Here is a 20,924-nt window from a genome sequence, read left to right as displayed (position 1 = left end):
TTTCGCGAATTCGCGATGTCGAAATCATGTTGAACCGCGAGACGCACCGGGAGATTGCGTAAACGCGCTCTTTCCTTTTCGGCGGTCGTGTCTCCGCGGCAACGACTAGAGGCCAGTCCAAAGCGACTTCGAGTCTCATTATAGTCAACCGTGTGATCGAACATCGAAGGAACGGGTGACCGCGGCTTTTCACGGCTTTCAACGGCTCGATCTGGGTGTAACACCGCAACATTACTTTCCGTTGCATCATGCATGCGGGCGCCGTGCAAATATTAACGCTAAATACGAGCACAGTCGTTTAAACCCTCGACGCGCCGGGTGTCTAAAGCCCATTCAGTGGCAGCAAAAGGTAAGAAATAGGAAGTAAGAGTAAGAAATTGACCAATCGCAGTCGAATGTGAGAAGAATAATCAATTACACAGGCCTACAATTTAAAAAAAGTTGTCTGACTAGGTGTACTATACGTATTTTGGGCTGCTGAATCCAAATCCGGTGTCAGATTTGCTCCATCACCCTTGAGTTCCCCGGAAAATCGAGGAAATCGTGAAAAGGAGCAGATATCCATGTTTTTACGGAGATATGTATTCAAGGAAAATTCTAGAGTGACGAATAACCCTATAATCCCACAAACAACGTTGAAAATACATTATGTACTTCAACATCTGATGACTAGAACAACTCAATAACCCATATACCATCATATCATCATACATATTCGGTTTTAGTTCACCTATCAATCCTTTAACATCGCATAGATTAGAAAATCTAATCTGTGCGTGCCCTATCATGGTCACATTCATGTTATTGTCCACGAGATGGAATCTTTTTTCTATTCGAAATATCAATTCTACAATATATGATCGTCGATCAGATAAATCCTGCTGCTTCAGAGGATGTTAGAGACGATGACAACTGCCCCGTAGGGGATGTGTAGAATGATTCGTTTTCCATGTTGAAGTACATAATGTATTTTCAACGTTGGTTGTGGGATTATGGGGTTATTTGTCACTCTAGAATTTTTCTTGAACACATGTCTCCATAAAAACCTGGATTTTGCTCCTTTTCACGATTTCCTCGATTTTCCGGGAAACTCAAGGGTGATGGAGCAAATCTGACACCGGATTTGGATTCGGCAGCCAAAAATACGTATAGTACACTTAGTCAGATCCCCAGCACAGACAACTTTTTTTAAATTGTGGGCCTGTGTTATGATTGGTCAATTTCTTATTCTTGCTTCTTACTTTTTATTGCTTGCTGCATTGTAGAATGGGCTTGATGCGACAATATTTGGTCCTTTGCTTATGTTGGGTGTGTGTGTGAGTGTGTGCGTTGTGTGTGTGTATGTCTCATTTTTCTTTACTTCACTTCAATTTTTATAGATGAGTCCAGACAAAACCTTTGTTATTGACAGTGTTGCTAACACATATTTAGTTTAATTTTCTGCCAATAACATTTGCTTTGTAAAGTGCCAAGTAATGGGTCGCGGAAACAATGTTTTTGACAATGTTGATGACAAAGATATCAGCATTTTACAAAAAAAAAGTAACTCTTACTGATAACGTTGGTTTTCCACAATGTCGAAAACAAATGTTATTAATATTTTTCATCCCAAAATAATAAAGTTAACGACAAAATGTGGTTGATTAGTGGAAAACAATTGTGTTCAGTAATTTTCGATAAGATAAATTTGTCTAAATGAGACGAAGTGTTCAAATTAATCTCGTTAAATAAACAGAATTCTGGCTAAATACAAACGGAATTTCTGGTTCATTCTTGTATCTCGCCGTACAGAAATTTGATTAATCTAACCAAATGATTTCTCCGCGCGGCTAATCGAGCATAATAAGATCGCTCAGGCGTGTACACGCGCGTGATTAAGTCGACTTGATTAATTTTTATCGAGTCACTGGGATAAGCGACCTTTGGTCAGAATAACGCATAAAGTCGATCGATTGATCTTGTACCTGTTTCGCCGGTGTTTTGCTCACTTCGCCGTTGAAAACACGCTTCATTATGTCAACGCAGCGCAAAGTAAAGTGCGTTTTCGCACCTGCGGTACACAGAGCGATAATTAACACGCCTCATCGTGCGTCTCTCCGATGAATTTGCGCGTGCACGCGTCGAAAAAGACTCTCTCTCTCTCTCTCTCTCTCTCTCTCTCTTTCTCTCGTCGAGGGATCAATTCCATTGTTCGCCGAGCTCCGATCGGAATCTGCTTTTCGCGGAAGAAGCGGCCCGCCCGCACGCGATCCTCTTCGCCAATTAACCGACTTAACCTCGCTTCAAACTACCCCCTCATTCGACGAAATCGAGAGCTTTAATTGCCGTGGGTATATAAACTTTCTTTTGAGACTTTCTTCCTTCGGGACGCGCGGCCAGATGAGACCAGTCGCGATATTTCCGCTCGCGGAAAGAAAGACGATTCTTGGTATGGGCCACGACTTTCCTGCAATTCGACATCGCAGGTTTGCACCGAGAGAGAAGTTTTGCTAATTTATACTAGTAATCCTAATATCCTCAACGAATGACTTGATACGGAATGTTTTGTTAAAATAACAAATTATAAGAAATGACTTGCTACAATAACTTGGATCTGTTTCCTTGACTTATTTTTGTTCCGATAACTGAGAGATTTTCCTCAATGCGCTGGAAACTGCTTGGAACATTTCGCGATCAATCTAACAAAAATCCTCGACTCGGCAGTCAAAAAGGTAGCACCTAAGAGAGGGGAAGAGAGAGAGAGAGAGAGAGAGGGAGAAAGATTGCGTTACCACGGCGCCTTCGCGCTCACAATTAATCGCGACACGCCGCGGCCGAGTGGACGTCATTTTAGCGACAATCATTCTATTGGCTATTTTTAGCCGGAAATAGGTCGGTGCAGAGGGTTGGTGGCGATATAAGAGGCCATGCTGAATAGTTTCTGCCGGCGAGTGTCGCGCTCGAATCACCGTTGTTCGCAATCAATTATCTCTCCGCGTCGTCTTCTCACCAGATTAGAATCTCGGTTTTCTCTCCTATCTACTTCTCTTAAAAAAAAAAGAAAAAACGCGTATATTTTTCTGTCGCCAAATTGACAATGTTTATCGCGCTAGTCGATCTGCACACGAGAACTTACGTAAAAAACCTATTTTTTTTCTTTCTTTTGATAACACAACTAAAGAATCTCGCTTTCGTGGGACCGCTGCGAGATTAGGCGAAATTAATTCACGGCGATTGTGAGCGCGAAGGTGCCGTGGTAACGCAATCTTTCTCCCTCTCTCTCTCTCTTCCCCTCTCTTAGGTGCTACCTTTTTGGCTGCCGAGTCGAGGATTTTTGTTAGATTGATCGCGAAATGTTCCAAGCAGTTTCCAGCGCATTGAGGAAAATCTCTCAGTTATCGGAACAAAAATAAGTCAAGGAAACAGATCCAAGTTATTGTAGCAAGTCATTTCTTATAATTTGTTATTTTAACAAAACATTCCGTATCAAGTCATTCGTTGAGGATATTAGGATTACTAGTATAAATTAGCAAAACTTCTCTCTCGGTGCAAACCTGCGATGACGAATTGCAGGAAAGTCGTGGCCCATACCAAGAATCGTCTTTCTTTCCGCGAGCGGAAATATCGCGGCTGGTCTCATCTGGCCGCGCGTCCCGAAGGAAGAAAGTCTCAAAAGAAAGCTTATATATCCACGGCAATTAAAGCTCTCGATTTCGGCGAAAGGCCGAGGTTAATTGACTGCCGGCGAATCGCGTCGTCATTATTACCGGCAGCGGGTGGCGGCTGAATTAATCACCGCGCGGGCGTAACGACACTGTCATTAGGTAATTCAAGAATGTTGTCATATGTTGTCGTATATCGCATCGCGCACCTGCGGATTGCGCAGAGGATAAAGACGTGATGCTCTTCTTGCTCTCCTCGCAGCGTTTTCACGCTTCTCCTCGTCCCAAGATGAGCCGATACGACGAGAACGTGCCTATTAAATTGAGCAGCGTTCAGTAATAATGCGCTCGTAAACGCAAGGGCGCGATGCAAACGCGTGGCACTCACTCACCCGCGGTCATTCATTACGCGATACAATGCGCATTGATAAACGGTGATTAGTGCACCTTAAATCATCGCGAAAGTGCGGGTTATGACTATTCATTGGGTTCGATTGAATGGAAAACACAGCGGGAGCGTGAGTTACGAGCATCCGCCTGTTCCTCGGGACTCGAGACAGCTTCTTCGCGGCGTGAACGGACGCGAAGCTAATTGCCACGAGGCGGGAACCGGAGGAATTCTCTTGTACACATCGAGTGCGACGTCTCGGGCTGTCGTCCGACGAGACGAGAAGCGTCGGGGAATGCAGCGAGGGGAGGAAAGGGAGGGCGCGGAGGAGAGCAGTGCAATTGCAGTTATGCAATGCGCAGCGCACTCGCTCGCTCATTCGCGCGAGCAATTATGCGAATCGTTTTACCGAGACCGGTGAAAATAAATAAAACGAATATCGCGGAATCCGCGCGTCGGGACACGTGAATACGGAGGACTCGAGAATTCGCTCCTCGCGATCATATCGATCGTCAATCACGGATCGTGTTTGAATATTTCAAGAAGGATAAGAATCTCTCTTCCTCCGCTTCTCGCGGAGGATCGTTTCCTGCTCTCTCGATCGATCACGTCGACAAAGGAAAAAAGAAGATTCGCGAACTGCTTCTTACTCTGCGCTACAGAATACCATGGCTGATCGCGACGTCTTATTACGTAATGTGAGATTGTGTTTCCCTGGATGCGAGCCGCGGGTAATGTCTGACAGACATAATCTGAGACGAGTGTTAATATCTCATTTGCCTTCGGGTAATTTTTATACAGGTCTCTTTTGAATGCAAAGAGGAAATATCTTCCGTTAAATATATAAGTATAATATCGCGTTTCGATGTGGAATTGAGCATGCCTTTGCTTTTTTCCTTAAAAAGATGCTGGATGCTGAATGCAGTAGCTTGCACTCACTGAGAGAAATTATTTGATAAGAAATCAACAAACAACAATTTCCGATCAAAATACTAATGAATTTTTGTATCCGATCAAGAAACAGGCGATGAGAAATATCGGTTCATAATTATTTGATCTGATGAAATGCTATTATAATCGAAAGTATTCGATTAAATTTAATCAGATATCTTAATGGGATATAAAAATTCATCGATATTTTGATCAGAGATATCCGTTTGTTCGTTCTTTATTAAATAATTTCTCTTCGCTGTTTTTCTGTCTGGTTGCATAGAAACAAATTTTTTTTGTACAATACTTGGTGCCAATTGTATGCAATGACATTCGTTTTCATGTAGCAACGAAATGCAAATGTATTCGCAGATTCGCACGCGAAAAGAAGCAGTACCGCCATCTCCTGATGCAAGATCGTAACAAAGAAGCGTAACGCACGTCGGTGGATAAAAGGAACCGCCATCGTCGCATATCGTCGATAAAGTGCACGGCAGTGTGTCAGTCGGTAAAAAAAAGAAGAAGAACACGAATTATTGCCAGTTACAACGGCTGCGTTCCGAAATTCACTGCCAGTACTGAAAATCTATAGTTCATGTTACGTATACTATAGAATTTCAGTATTGGCAGTGAATTTCGGAACGCAGCTCATATTAGATTGTTGATGAGGCTCTCTAGCCTCATTCGCGCAAAAATGCGTAAACAATTAAAGACAGAAGTCTCAACAAAAAAATATACTTTTAACTGTCAAATAAGAAAAAAATGTCTGATATCTGTAACTATAAACACGTAAAGAAAAAATTCCTGTAAATTAGGTCGAGAAAAACATCTTTTTATTAAATTCTACTATAATGTTAGTGATATCTTAGTAATAATCTTGTATGTGTGTTACTGTTGCCATTTTGCTGCAGAAAATATGGCTGGGACAAAAAACTAATTTTATTCGAATCAACTTTTTTGTTCTCAGTGCAAAGAAAGTGCGAAGGAAGAAAAGAACCGCTCATAAAAATTGACGTTCGTGTTCTCCGCGTAGCTGAACATTATCATTATTATTAATAGTCGCGAGTCACACGACTCTGGCTGTTCGTCGACATTACAATCGACGGATTGCATTTCGGCGGATCGCAAAACATCCCCGAGAATATTTCGCACGTGATACGTGATGCCTGAAACGTGGATGTATTTATACGTGTCGGCACGTACGCGAACCCAAATACGCAAACGCAGCGTCCCAAACTAAACGATTTGCTTACATGTCGAGTCATGTGTAGGTTGTCCACCTGTTATTTCCGACGATCAAACAGAAGCGGCCGGAAACTTCTGTTACATCAAATCGCGCGAATCTCCCCATCGATTGACGACGCGCTTCAAACAAAATACATCTTGGAAAAGCCGACACGCGTCCATGTATGCTGAAAAAAGAGCGATCACGTCGCGTTCTGTCTTATCAATTTACACAGTTCTTACGCTGAAAGAAAAAACATCTAAAAATATTTAATCTATTATTGATTCGACGAGTGTGACAGATAATTAAAATTTTAATCAATTAATATTCAAAATTAGATAGGACATATATAATGGAAGGATAAAGTCGATTACTGCAAAATGTCGACTTATTCCTCGGCTATAAAATTCTACACTGTAAAAACTGATGTGTTAAATTTAACATTTTGTCTCAAATCATCCACTCTAATTTATATGTAAATTTAACACAAAACAAATGTAAAATAAAAAGTACACACACACACACGGAAAAGAGGTTTGGTTGAATTAACCATGTATTTGGTCGAATATGAACGATTCAGAAATTCCGATTGAAGTAACCCGAATTCTATTTAAGTCAATCGAAAATCTTGTTACCTTAAACCGAGTTCGGGTTACTTCAATCGGAATTTTTGGATCGTTCATATTCGACCAGATATTTGGTTAATTCAACCAAACCTTTTTTCCGTGCATAATATGTAAGAAATTAACACAAGAATTTAACACTTGAATACCGTCAGGAATCACAATTTGTGTTAAATTGACATATGTATAATGTTAAATTAAAACGTTACTTTAACATTTAACTAACATAAAACGTTACTTTAACATTTTAAAGTATTAATCTACGGTTTTGATGAAATGAAAATGTTAAATTGACATAATCTACGTCTGACATATTAAATATGTCAATTTAATACAATCTGTGATTCCTAACGGTATTCAAGTGTTAAATTCTTGTGTTAATTTTTTCCATATTATGCGTGTTACTTTCCAACATATTTGTTTTGTGTTAAATTTACACATCAATAAGAGTGGATAATTTGGAACACATGAAATGTAAATTTAACACATCAGTTTTTACAGTGTATAGTAATTTTTATTACAAAGTTCTGCCCGTGTAGAAAGTGTACTTTGACTGAACGAAGGAAGAAGGTGGTAGCTTTTCTCTAAGTAAGCTTTTTGCGCAAGCTATTATATAATAATTCAAATGATGTGGTCTAAGTTACAGGAAATCGCGAATAAATTTCAAGACTGCCTTCAAGAATATGGTCACACGACACTCACGTCTGTCTCTTTATAGACTCGAAAGAAAACCGCACAATACGTAATGTTCTTCGTTACACACTTCCGTTATTTACGATACAAATGAATTTTTAGCGTTCGCAACAAAGCGACACCGTATAGTTTGCACAGCGAAAAATTTTTGTCGCCATCCCCGCAACCGCGACAAGCCAATCAATCCTGATTACGTACAGAAGAGACAAAATAAGGCGCAATAGAGCGCGAGCCTACAATTATTCCATTGTGAAGCGTGACGCGAACGAATATATCCATCAATCGTGCGCGAGATACAAGCAAGACTTACGGCGAACAATATCAAAGAGAGCTCGATTGAGATTGATTTTGCGATCGTGGGTGACACGCAGAAGCCCGATCTTGACCCAACAATGAGGGTCAATTGTGACCATCGGGCTTTGGGTCGCCGACAAATTCCGATCACTTTATGAACCGAACGAGAAATCGCTCTTGTTCATAATGTCATAACGCATAAATAAGAATTAAAACGTGAGATAAAAATAAGAATGTGTATTCTCTTTGCTTTGATATTAAACGATATATTCTTTAAATAAATAATATATCCAAGTAGAAAAGTCTATAGAAAAAACTGGTCAGAAAGTTTTTATTAGACAGTAACTACTCAGAAATAGGATAGAAAAATACTAGTCAGTATTTCTTGGTTAGAAACTAGACAATAAAAATGTTAAATACATGCTGATCAGTTTTTCTGTCCAGTAAAATCTCGGAAAATACTGGCTATATATAATGTTTCTTAGCCAGTTACTAATGAGAAACTAAGCAAGAAAATATGATAATTAAAAATAATTACTTAAAAGATTCTATTTTCTACAAGTTCCATGTTATTTTTACATTGAATAATAAAATGATATTTTATCATGTAGGAAATCAAACGATGAAAAGTATTTGACAGAATTTTGTATAAAAAAATCAGAGACCGGTCAGAAACTAGTTAGAAACTGATCAGAAACTAGCCAGTAATCGAAATTTTTGGTCAGTTATTGATTAGAAAGAGGTGGCTCTTCTACCTGGATAATTTCGATATCTTTTCAGGATGTTTACCAAACGGACGATTGAAAAAATTATATCCAACGAAAGAACAAAGGATACAACACTCTTGAAAATATAGCAAAAGTTTTCAGAAAGTTGAGCAAAGTTGAACTCAACCTGACGAGAGCCACTGATATCGACCAGCCGATTAACGGCGCGTGAGTAAGAAGTCACATGAGGCGCATAATGAATCAAATGTCCGTGGATACTCGGTTCTTTTCTCGCTTCTTACGTCCAACGACTCTGATCACTACCGATCACTGTGGAAGCTGAAAGAAGTATCCGACACGGGACTTCACAAGATCGTGAGTCACATTGATAAAAAGAATTTAGAAAAAGAGAAAAAATCCGATCGATTAGAAACGCTCATTTTAGCGGCTTTTTCTGTTATCTATCTACAATTATCGAGGCGGAAACGTAGGAGATAGCGAGGATATACACACTGCACATTCAATGAACCGAGTCGACTTTGGAATCACGATTATAACTGCTAGTAATTGATAATAAGGATAATAAGGTAAAGTGCCATTTCATGGAATATTAATTTCATTATTATTATAGAGTTTCGCGCGTTATCACTGTAAGCAACGCCCCGAACGCGAAAATAAATTCTTTGCTCTCCCGCCACTTGAGTCTTCCAGTCTACTTTCTCACGCGATTTCAATTATTTAGCATGAGTTCCTCTTCACAGATTAAATTTCAATTATTCAGCGCGTTATTATTAGTTCGCGCCTTCTTTTCTTATCGCCGGCCAAAGTTCGTTCGCGAATACTGAGAGAAATTATCTGATAATTATCGGATAAAAAATTAACGCATACTTTCGATTAATTTTTATATCCAATCAGGGTATCCGATTAAATTTAATCCGATCATAATGGCATTTCATCAGATAAAAATATTATGAACGGATATTTCTTACTAGGTGCGTAACTAAGTTTCCGGATTTTTTTGATCAATGAAAAATGGAAAATTTCAAAATAAATACAAAAAATGCTTTATTCAAAGTATCGTCCCTCGCTAGCTACACATTTTTGCCATCTCTCTGGCAATACATGAATACCGCGACGATAAAACGACACGTCTTTGGACCAAAACCATTCATCCAACCAATTTTGCACTTCTTCGAAATTGGCCAAATGTAGCCCAGCCAAGCCATGCGCCATCGACCGGAACAAGTGATAATCGGAAGGGGCCAGGTCTGGCGAATACGGCGGGTGCGGTAGCAGATCCCATTTCAGCGTTTTGATGGTGTCCTGGACGATGGAAGTGCGATGGCACGGAGCGTTGTCGAGCTGCAATATCACTCGTTCGTGTCTCATGTCCCATTCTGGCCGTTTTTCGAGCAATGCATGGTTCAAATTGATCAGTTGTTGTCGGTAGCGATGCCTATTGACAGTTTCGCCCGGTTTCAGCAGCTCATAGTACACGATTCCTTTCTGGTCCCACCAAACGCAGAGCATTGTCTTCTTTCCGAAGCGATTTGGCCGTGCCGTCGATGTTGATGCTTCGCCAGGTGAAAGCCACGATTTTTTGCATTTGGGATTCTCGAAATATATCCACTTCTCATCGCCAGTAACAATTCGATGCAGGAAACTCTTTCTTTCATGCCGCAAAAGCAAAATTTCGGAAGTGGCTCTTTGATTTTCCATCTGTCTCTCAGTCAACTCATGCGGCACCCATTTTCCTTCCTTTTGAATTTTTCCCATGGCATGTAAACGTTTGGAAATACCTTGGCGAGTCATGTTTAAGTTGATCTTGTGTTTGCGTATCATCTTCATCCAATAACGCTTGCAGATCGGCGTCCTCAATTGTTTTTGGTCTTCCGGAGCGCTCCTTGTCCTTAGTGTCGAAATCGCCACTTCTGAAGCGTTTAAACCAATCTTCACAGGTAGTTTTCGATGGTGCATGTTCGCCGTAGGCCTCCTCAAGCAAACGACGTGCTTCAGCTGCATTTTTTTTCAAGTTAAAGCAGAAAAGCAAAGCTTCCCGCAAATGCTGTTTATTTGGCACAAAACTCGACATTTTCATTGTTAGAAAAAATATGTTTGCGTTGCGATATGTGTTGGTATTATGACTGGTTATTATTGACAGATGTCCAAACTATAAAAGAATCACAACTTTAGACATGTATGTCGACTACATGTGTCGTTAGCGCCATCCATGTGTGAAACCCGGAAACTTAGTTGCGCACCTAGTATCAGATGTTTCCTTATCGGGTACAAAAATTCGTTGGTATTTTGACCGTCCGTTTGTTAATTATCGGGTGATTTGTCTCAATAAAACTTTGGAATTTGCAATAAACTCGTGACGAAAGTCACGAGCGACGGGAAGTTCACGCAGGTGATAAACGGCCGAGCGAGCGCGCTTATCTGACATTAATACCGGCCGAAGTTCATGAAAGTCAAAGTTACCTCATCATTATCACTGACGCAACGGACGCGGTACAAAGTGTAGAAGAAACGGCCGATGACGTGGCACTTCCGAGATCCGAAATGACACTCAAGTGATATCAGTACTCCTTTTAGCCGTTTGCGAAACACGTGAAACGCCGAAAGCGGTTGAGGAGAGCCCTTGGCCGATGATCAATCTAGCTTATCAGAGACTTTCTCGTTGTGACGCGCAATACTCATCAAGTCATTAAGCACCGATGTCATTAAGCCGATGATACGTCGGCTCGCGTGTTATTCATTAAGGGACACTTTATTGGAAAATCGGCCAAAGTCAAGTACATTGTTCGCGACTGTTGCGGCAATCGAGCGAGCCTGACCGCCGGTTCCATTAAACAATATAATCAAAAACGTAACTGCTTGATTACCGACGTCAATCCCTGCCAATGATTCACATCCGTCGAATCCAGTAATTTGAAAGTCGCTGATATGCCGATAGCATACGCGAGTCGTGAGTACGAAGGAGCGAGCTTGTTTGGCTTGATGTTTCTTTTGATAGCCAAGTTCCCCGGATTGATTTTCTCGAGAAGTCCAAGAAGTCGAGCTTCGTTGGCACGAGGTCTTGTACGTTAACCTGCATTCTCCAGGTGCACGTTACGTTGTAGATGAGAACCGCTCGAAGGCGAGCCTCCTGTCTAACCGGTTACCTGGCCAATCGCGGATCCTCCCGCTACCAACACCTACCAAGCTCGACCAATGCGCAACGAGTGAACGGAGGCTCGTCGCGGCGACTCGTGCGAGCTTAACAGCTGCTTTCTCCCCGCGCGCTCGCGACTGCGATTGCAACGTCATGATGTCACGATGTAAAACAACAATTGCGCCACTCGCAATGTGGATTTCGCGCATCGCACGACCGTTAAGGCTTGTGCGACGACACACGTAGGCGTAGCGCAAGTGTTGACATTACTGACGTGATACAGCCGAAACGACATCGTCATCGCTGTAGTGACGCGTTTTATCGCGTTTTATCGCGAGATAAGACGCGCAATATGATGAAAATTCTCGCGGAGATTACAATAACGCGCGTGATTGATGAACGCGGGAATAACGATCTTTGCAACTCGATGCTTGTCCTTATTTCACAAAAGTGATAAGAGTTTCCGTTGCAGAAGATGAGTTTCTGTTGCGTCATAACTCTTTATTTGACAATACTGCTGTCCAACAGCATCGATTTCTCATCAGCTACATGCAACAACGATAAATGCAGAACGTTTCATTCAATATTGTTACTTTGGAGCAACATCTGTTGACTCATTTTGTTCGTCAGTGACTTAGTTGTTTCAATTTTTGCCACTAGATGACAAAAATCGTTAGAAATATGTTTTCGAAATAATATTTTTGAAGACAATATAACTGTATTCGAAAGACACAATTTACTTCATTTAAACACTCAAAAATTCTTTTCTCTCAATTTCTTTGCTAAATAAAAGGTTAACGCGTTTAACACGAGTCTCCAGAGACAGACAGAAAAATTGACCTGTGCATTGCGTAGAGTAAAAAGTACCAATTCCCGAACACGTATCTAATCCTAAATATTCTTATTTTGGTCCTTAAATACGAATATTTAAACTTTCAACATAGAACATACGTGTATATATTTAATATATTTTACATGTAGTATTTTTATGTTGAAAGTTTAAATATTTAGAGACCAAAATAAGAATGTCCAGGATTAGGTGCGTGTTGGCCTAGCATTGGTACTTTGGCCTTAGAGAAAAATTGAGAGAAGAAACGCATTAACGCTACGGAATGTTTACTCCTTGTATTGAGAGACATGTGACGCAACCGTATTAATTAATCGTTACTTGATCATGCAGTTCCGGAACATGCTTCCGAGAATGATGACACGCGATTGCGATTCGTCGCGAGAATCGAGTCACGACTAAGTTATTTTACAGGAAGCTATTTTACCTGTGAGAAGAGACGATTTGTCATATCGTGCAAAATGGATATGCCGCGAATTAATTGGCCTTTCACGCTCGCATATTTATTTATACAGTAGGCGGAGGTTCACAATTCAAGAGATGCGTTCGCAGTTGAGATTCGCCACTTCTCGAGCTCAAAGAGCATTGCATCCGCGCATTTTGCTGATGCAGCACACGCTGGTCGTCGCCACTTTGTGTCTTCGCGACTCAAACAAAAGCTAAAAATACAAATCGCGCGTCGACACCAAGCGGACAGTACATCGCACCGTCGCGATACCGTACGGATACCTAAGACGTTTCTAGGACGTTTACTCCGCGCTGAATGAGATACGGCGCGGGCGAGCAAGCTCGTAGTTCCCGATACGATTAAATGCGAGTTCGACGCAGGGGGTCTGAGAGGACGATACATTAAAAGATATGTTGCTACACTGACCTGTCTAATAATACCGTCCGGACTCGGCCCTGTAACTCGGTTCGACATCAATCCTGGCACAGTGTCAATTGTGACACACGAATTGCAATGCTCCGCGTGCGCGAGAAAGAGAAAGAGAGAGAAATATAGAGAAAGAGAGAAGGAGAGGAACCCGTTAATTTTGGCTGCGTAGCTGCTCATTCACTTCTCATTTCGCTGATTATTCGCGATCGCACCCATAGGCATCCTGTTTCACACGTAAATATCTTTTTTTCAATCTCAGCAAAGATATTGTATCTGATACGAATATCAGATCTGATATTCGTATCAGATGAAGCGAGAAAAACGAAGAGCTTAATAAAAAAAAAAAAAACATTTTCAATATGAACGCTTGTGTTTGCGGAGAAATTTAATATTTACAACGGATATCATCAATTAAATATGTGATTTCGTAAGATGAAATCCTCTTCCGTCGCCAGCAGATTTTTCCGAAGGGAGAATCGCAGGACGAAGTGCGAAATTGCGCGACCCCGTTAATTGCACTCTCGCGTGAGGACAGCTACCGTTCACGGTTATCCAGTGAGCGTTATTAACATCGTTCGCATACTTCAAATTGGTTTGCATTTAACTCGAACTGCTCTACTGGATTCGTGCCGTCAAAGAGCAGTGATTTTCCACTCGCGACTTGCTATCGCGTCGCTGCGTTCATTAAAAAAAAAAAAAAAAAAGAAAAGAAAGGAAGAAAAAGAAATCGAGTGTTCCATGAATATCTACATCGCCTCGACTTATCAGCGCGATCTTAATTAAACGCAGCTATGCAAGAATGATTCAACCCACATGAAGTGCGTTTGCGAGAAAAACGAAGATAAGAATTTAATACTTTTAAGGGCTATACACAATGCTGAATCTTCGTAATAGTTCAAGAGATCTAACATGATCAATTTTCTCCTCTTTAAAGGTATTCATTGATAGGTTTAGTCTTTGAAAAATGAGCAAGGACATAACTGATAGAAAATAAAAATTGTTCTTTTAATCAATTTCAGGCGACCATAAGATTTGGATCTCTTGTGTTTTATGCAGAAAGACGCATGGACTACTCATTGGTAACGAAAATTCAAGAATCATAATTTTGGGTCATTCTTACATAACTACGTGCTAGTTTTCCTGTTTACCGCCCGCGTGACGTTCCTCGTTCCCGCCGGGGAAATGAAAATCAAAACCTTCGGCATATCATTTCCGAGGATACGTGCTTCTACACGTCCTTGGCGCGCCAACGAACGTGATGGATAACAATGTGCAGGTCGAATCGTCCTTCGAAATGGCGCGTGCACGCACGAAATGCAAATAATCGCATTCGAAATGAAATGACGATCACGCGTCTTCTCTTCCTCTTTCTTTCTCTCTTGTTTTCGAGCGAATGCATTCCGCTCCTTTCGTTACTCCTCGTCTCTAACTGCGCTAATAGCGAATCGAACGGCGTATATATTTGTATCTAAAAATATGCTCCCGCCCATAGCTGTCCCGATTGCATTGACGGGATGCATCGCCGCTGCATCTCGAAGAGGGGTTCGCTCGAGGGGCCCCCTCCCGTTAACCTTTCGTTGCTCGCGCGGATCAAAGGAACGCGGGGGTTAACACGCCGCACTCGGAGCACCGCGCAATGAGAAACGAAACTTCATATTTCGGAAAAAACTGCAGTCTTGAACTTTCTACTGATTTCAATACCTTTTTTTTATGAAAGCTCAGACACAGATATTTATATTGAAATTAAATATTGAAACCCTGAAAAATAGTATCATGTCATAAGTTTTCTTATTAATTGTTGTTCTTGAAGTATGCTTCTGTTTCTTTTAAGTAAAAGATGATAAAATTTGAAGTAACTTCTTAACAAAATTGCTCCAAACTTCATTAGCTGTCGCTTGAAGGTAAAAACATCGAAATCAGTACGAACCTCGAAGCTTTTAGCCTTTTCTGAAGGCGTGGAATTTCAGTTGACTCCACCGTGCGCCGCAATCTTGAGCTTAACTTCGTAACAAAACCCGAGCGGCTATCGCACAATGAAAATTCATACGTTTGCGCGTGACTCTACTTACATAATTCGCTCGATATCAAATTTAAATTGCGTCCTTCTCCGCACGAACTTCGCGAGTTCGTGCCATTTCGCGAGTCTTCTTGTTGGCGCGGAGTATTATCGCGAGTGCAATCCGCGTTTTTACGGGCGCGAGTCGGATCGAAATCAGTGGCCTTCTTTGAGACATGTTGATCTAGATTACCCTTCTAACTTTCCACTTCGCGATCGTCTCGCGTACTTCATTTAGCGCAATATATTACGTAACGCTCGATGGAAAACCTCAGTGGACGTGTGCACACACACACACACACACACACACACACACACATGCGAAGCGACACGCCGAAAAGTGTGCTACCCGGAAGATGCTTCGTGAGACGAATCCCCTGCAATGAGCACGTGCTAGACGCGCGGCAAACGCGTGCTTTCGTGGGAACGTACCTTCGCACTGGCCGCGCATAACGAGAGCCGGAACCGCGTGTGGTCCGAAACGGAAGAAGACGTGGAAGAAGAAGAGGAGGAAGAGCCGGAAGCTCTTGTTGCCGGAGCACAATGATGTGGGAGCACTCTTCACTGGCGGGACGCACTATTCGCGAAAAAAATGATCACTCACGGAGAGATCTTGGGATCTACCGACCTACCGACCGATTTGCGATCGGCCCGTACGCGAGAGTATACGCGAGATATTCACGAGATTTGCGGACGATGACGAAACCGATTCGTTCCGTTGCGGTGCTACGAGCAACGTGTGCGACCGATTTGGTGCTCGGTGCTGTGCGTTTCGTACTGGCTCCGCGAGTAGCCTCCGCTGTCGCGAAGTCGAGTCAAGTCTCTCTCTCTCTCTCTTTCTCTTTCTCTCTCTCTCTCTCTCTCCCCATCTTGCGGCCTCCGAATCGGCAGGGCCGTATTTTGCATAAGCCGATGATAATACCCGTTGACGATTTCGGGAATTCCCGCTAGAACTTGTTCCGGGACCGTTGGAGGAAACCGAGACAACTGTTCCGTCGATTACGCTCAATACCGTACCGTTATTCGGACGTGTCGTTACTTATAGCTTACCTTTGTTTGAAATTGCTCGTTGTTAAATGCAAAGCGCTAAGTGCACGTCACTATCGCACTGTTGGACACGGCTCTAAGTCGCGGATGCGCGACACTCTCGACTCAAAAAACTACGCGAACCGCAGTGCATTGTTTTGTGCACGAGCCGTGCGAAATGTGATTTTAAAGATTTTGCTCCGGCAGCTCCCTGAGAATTACAAAGAGTCTAACGTGATCCCAAAGAAACACTTGTAAGCGATTTTCTTGCACTGTAAACTGTACCTTTAATTTTCTTCTTTATTGTATTATTTATTGAAAAGGGAGGGATACTCTTTGTGTTTTACTTATCGTACTTGGGGTTACAATGTGCTGCAAGCCGGCACTGCACAAAATCCCACTCACCGTCAGTCATTACCCTCTCTCTCATTCTCTCTCTCAGTCTCTCTTTATTTCATCCTCTCCCGCCCCTCCTTCTCCTCCCTGCAGATAGATATGAGTTGAGTATACCCTGTCACTCCGCAGGAAAGCGTGCCAACTGCACTCAAGTTCGGGATCAGACAAAGAGTGGCGAGAGGAGGCGGAAGGATGTTCTTGGAAAGAGAGTGCTGATAAAATATTCAGCCCTTTGGACCACGATAAGTTGACGGTGAAAGCAAGAAGTAGGAGACGTCAAACGCGACTTGCGATTTTTTCTATTCATCCGAACACGATCCGAAGTGGATCCGGTTAACGTTGAAAGAGAGAGAGAACCGAAAGAACGCAACGCTTATCATCGCGATCATTAAGCATAAGCAGGTAGTAAGCTCATTTTCATTTGGGGGGAACGAAGGTCAACCGCCTGGGGGATAGTAGCTTTAGTGAACCCGTAAAATCGTGCCCTAACCACATTCCTACGGATGTTTCAAAAATACCATTCACTAACAACAACAACCGACTGACATTCGCTTAGCTCTCCCCTCCAACCTTCACACACTCCCACACACGCATATAGCGTGAAAACTTAACGAAGAAATTGCACAATTGGCCATAGTTATGCAAGAATGAACCAACCCACAAAATTATGAACTTCGAGTTTTTACCAATGGCTAATCTATATATCTTTAAAACGAAAAGATCCAAGCTTTATGATCGTTTAAAACTAATTAAAAGACACAGTTTTTATTTTCTACTTAGTTAAGCCATTTTTTACTAGTATCTTTTTTATCTTTTCTCTCTGTGTACTTTTCAAATCATGTATCAAATTTCCATCTTCATTTTTCGCGAAACATATTTCGTATGAGTTGGGTTTTTCTTGCACAACTACGGCCGAATTGACACTCTTAAGAAATTCTTCCTTCTCTTAAGAAACTATTCTGAACTTCGGACTGAATGGAAGAGCAAGAAATTTCTGGCTTCGGCTTTTCGACACACAACACGTTGGCATAATTTCTCCATCGGATTTTCAGTACAATAGAATGCTGATAATAGCGAATTAATTCGTCCCAAAGAAAAATAAGTGATTGATTAGATCTATGCGGAGAAGGTGAACGCTCCGAAAGGAAAAACGAGGCTGATTAAAAGCGCCCGGGGGGAATTTTTAATGAATAAATCACGAAGCTTGCTTGTCTGGCTACCAATTAACAAGAAAACCTTGTACGTACCGTGACGAATAATAACCTTCGACTCCTTGCCGCCGAGGTGTCCGCGGACAGTCGTCTGCGAGGCAGGGAAGAGTGATACGTGGGTAAGAGTGCGAGAGCAAACTCTCCTCGTCGCGCAGAGTTCAATTAGACGCCGCGAAATAAAGTCCACGCTCCGATATTACGGTTTCGATCGCGGGTCGTCAGTTCAGATTGCAAGACACATACGTAACACAAGTACCCTTAGTGGTTTTCCGTCCGCGATTAAATCGTGTATTATCTCACTCGCGAAAGCTCACAACGATTAAATCGTGTATTATCTCACTCGTGTGTTATCGCACAGCGGCAGAATCGAACGCGCGACGAAATACCGATTCGGGGAGAACGAAGAACCTGCGATCTCTCCTTCGAAAGTCGCGCGAAAGAGAGAAAGAGAGAGAGAGAAAGAAAGAAATCGGACTCTGAGAAGTGCCTCTTCTCTGCGATGCAAAAAGAGAAAAAAAAAATGCAAAATTATGTCCTCGGAGATCTACCTCGGAGATCGCGTGTATATATGACTCCGTTTAAGATTTCCCTCGCACGCGCGCGGTTTCGCGGAGAGCAATTGTAGCTTTCGCGTTTCAGTTCACGCGACTACGTCGCGTCGTGTCGGCGAGATCGTGCAAAAATGCGTGACGTGTGAAATTCGACTCGGGGGCATGCGTGCACACGCGAGAACGAGTAAGAGCGAACGCGTACGTATGCATAAAAATACGTCTCGACGCATCGGCGTGCACTCACTGACTGACGCAGGACTTTTTATTTTGCTCACTCGGAGCTTTTTATTTTCATAATCGACGACGGTGCGCTAGTTAATTATCATATGACCGCGAACGTATCTGCTACGCGATTGCTACGTAGTTTCGTCAGAAGACGCGCGTGTCACTTCATCCGTAGCGTCGTTATTGGTACACATGTATACTTGTCTAATGACAAGAAGATAAATTAGTCCTGCCCGAGGCCTTTACCTTCTCGCGATCGCGCCGTAATCGTGTTACTATAATTAACGCGTTTAAGGGAGAGCGACGAGTGCACCGCCCCGAAGCCCGACGCGGCCGATAATTGTTGCGAATTAATCACGCATTTCTTTTGCTTCGACCTCTCGAGCGACGTCGATCGGAATAAACCCAGGATCCGCGACGAAACGCGTGTTATATTCTAGGGCCGTACAGGCAGTCGTCACTCGGAACTTCGATGCTGAAGCTGAAAACTTTACCGACAGAATATTGATATTTTTCTGCAAAATTTACGTCGTATTGGTTGTACAAAATTACAAATACTTTCACGCAATGGAAGTATGAGAAAATGAAGAAGTTGCATTCGCCAAGAATCTCAATAAAAATATACATTAGAAATGACTGCACGTCCTTCTCTCTCACTCTGTCTAATTACTTAACGCATAACTTTGACGTTCGTGATATTTTAGTGTAGGTGCAAATAATTCTACGTAAAGCGTTCATTAGCGCCTCGTATGATGAATTTCGCGACGAGACGTTCGTTGATTTTCTAAACCGACCATTCATCGCCATTCCCGTTTGGATTTCACCGAAATGACGTCAAGTTCTGATGACTCAAAATGTTTGCCGATGGCGGAACTCAAAATTACGCACGGGAAATATTCTCCAGAGACTTGCGCGCGAAACGTTTTCTCTCTTTTTTTACGATTTTTCTCTTTTTTTTCGAGAATAGCCGTTTGCGTCGGAAATTTTTCCCCTGTGTAAAGCGATTAAACGATCCGACAAACGGATCAATGAGAGAACGGAGAATTACCAGTCTCCAATCGAGTACGTTGACACAAGATGCAGTTCCACGAGTTTACATATATACGCACACGCATTGGTGCGCGTGCCGGCACATGCATAAAACTCACAGAGTGCGATTAAAGACGATCAATTGCGCGAGTTTATCGCAGACCGAAAGATATCGACGGCTATATCCGACCTGAGACATCACCGAGTCAGGTTTATTTAATGTTTTGGACGTTTGTTTACAGAATGTTACGGAACAATACGGCATAATCTCACGCCGATGATATAATTTAATTTGCGTCCTTATTAGTTCTGTACTAATTATTTTTCACTGAAATCGGCTACTTTACGTCATACTCCATAAGAATTAATTTTTGTTAATAATAATAATAATAATAATAATAATAATAGTCATAAAGCGAGCACGCTAAAAATTATTCCTCATAAATCCTAATTCCTACTCTGAGAGAAAAAGTATCCAAAAAATGGAAGATATTTTTTGGCACTAATAATATATATAACTTAAATTTAAGTTCTTTTACTGAAAAAAAATTCAGAGATGGTAATAAGAATAATAAGAATAATAAGAATAATAAGAATTATATAGGTGGCAACTATATACTATTAGATGTACAACTTTGCTTCCGCCGTTTTTTTTCCGAAATTCGAGGCTTTATTGTAAAAAATTGATTATACATTTATGATTCAAAGTATTGTCCATCGCTGGCCACTACTTTCTCCCATCTTTCGGGCAGCGTACGAATCCCGCGTCGAAAAAATTGGTCATCTTTTGAGCCTGTATGAAGTTAGCCCCCCACTATTCGAATTTATTAATTTTGACAGTTGTGCTGATTTGTGCTAGGATTGTGCTACATTGTGCTCGAATTATAAATTTTTAATACGAAAAATGAGCGAGAAAAATGGAAAAAACCGTTTTTTTGGTAGCCCCCAACTTTTTGATTTTCGAAATTTTTTTTATTGTGTAGGTTGTGCTAAGTTGTGCTAACATTGTGCTAAAGTATTATCTTCGAAAAATAATCATAAAAGGAATAAA

The 20,924-nt window shown here is 41.7% G+C and overlaps 1 protein-coding gene across 6 annotated transcripts in view; it reads right to left on the bottom strand.

The window, feature by feature from the left end:
• Positions 1-20,924, bottom strand: part of LOC116848819 (trehalase) — a 59,215-nt gene that overhangs the window by 23,994 nt on the left and 14,297 nt on the right. For 2 of the 6 annotated variants that reach the window (XM_032825324.1, XM_032825329.1), the window contains exon 1: positions 15,868-18,032. The exons of 3 other annotated variants lie outside the window; for them this stretch is intronic. The gene's annotated coding sequence lies outside the window, so the exon portion shown is untranslated. Of the gene's footprint in view, positions 1-15,867; positions 18,033-18,104; positions 19,099-20,924 lie in introns of those variants that run through there. One more of the 6 variants, XM_032825326.1, reaches the window with a different exon arrangement.

This window comes from Odontomachus brunneus, unplaced genomic scaffold, assembly GCF_010583005.1.
Source record: "Odontomachus brunneus isolate Ranch 3 - 2012 unplaced genomic scaffold, Obru_v1 Obru_scaffold_100, whole genome shotgun sequence".
Taxonomy (NCBI): Eukaryota; Metazoa; Arthropoda; class Insecta; order Hymenoptera; family Formicidae; genus Odontomachus; species Odontomachus brunneus.
The sequence above is the reverse complement of the archived record's forward strand: the minus strand, read 5'-3'. Positions and strand labels throughout refer to the sequence as shown.